This window comes from Aplysia californica, unplaced genomic scaffold (genome assembly GCF_000002075.1).
Source record: "Aplysia californica isolate F4 #8 unplaced genomic scaffold, AplCal3.0 scaffold00296, whole genome shotgun sequence".
In the NCBI taxonomy this organism is placed as follows: domain Eukaryota; kingdom Metazoa; phylum Mollusca; class Gastropoda; order Aplysiida; family Aplysiidae; genus Aplysia; species Aplysia californica.
In genome coordinates, this window is record NW_004797566.1 from 265,826 (window position 1) to 266,969 (window position 1,144).

A 1,144-nucleotide genomic window follows, 5' to 3' on the forward strand; every position below is an offset into this window, starting at 1 on the left:
CCCCCAACTTCTTAAATCCCAAATATATTGCAATACGAATAATCAATTTTTAAGATGAAACCAGCAAATCCATATGTCCAAAAGTTAATCTCCTGCTTCCTGTGCGTTGCCTGATTCCAGCGCGTGGCGAAACGACATTTCGTCAGGGCTCACTGCTGGTTGTGTTCCGAATATTGACCTTGTTGTTATAATATTAATATACTTTACTAAACCCTGGGGGCATACTTGAGTTGATGGAAGTGTTCCCCATTTTCCTCTACTCCTTTTAAAATAAGTTAAAAGTGCCTTTTCCTCGTGACATCACGGCGACCCAAATGTGGTTCGTAGAAAAAATGAAACCCAATAATATGTGCGAAGTTTGTGACGTACTTGTGTCGCGACGCGGAAGATTCAGACGCTCTTCATTTTATATTATAACTGTTGGTCCTATGACGTTCTTGGTATCATCTGAAAGCTTCTTTTTTCCTAATTGTCTTGCTTGAGATGAATCAAAAATACCAGTATGTCATGAATAAAAGTGGTGATATTTACGACTAAACGAGGAAGAGTTTGCTTAGTGCCAGTGATAAAATTAGCAAAAGAAAGGCCGCCCAAGTGTGGTGACTTCCGAAGTTTGAATGTCCTTGAAAAAACTGCAAATTCACATTTTTTCTGGTGCTTTTGATCAACGTTTTAGTCAAATGAACGCATGAATGTGTTTTAAATAGACGTTATTGCAATTATGAGTTGAGCCTTAAAAACAGGAAGAAATTTAGAATAAGCAGATTTTATTGATTTCATAATTTTTTGTCGAGCGCCTGATTCGACCATGATGCCTCACAATTTTAAAGTTTACTGACTCAAAGTCATAGGGGAAATCTTGAGATGATAAAACTGTCCGCTATTGGTTCCTTGTTTAGCAGCAATCTGTTTAGGGGAAAGTGGGAGGGTGATCGGGGGAAATACTTTTGTATGTGTAGGATCAGTTTGTGCGTTTTAAAAAATACTGATGTTGTTGTTATTGTCATCGTTAGTGGTGGTGCCTTTTTTTTCTTGCTTTTGTTTTAGTTATTTTTGATGATGGTGTTGTTGTTATTGCACTTGCTACTTTTTTATGTGTTTGTTTGTTTGTTTGTTTGTTTGTCTGGGTGTATATATATATATA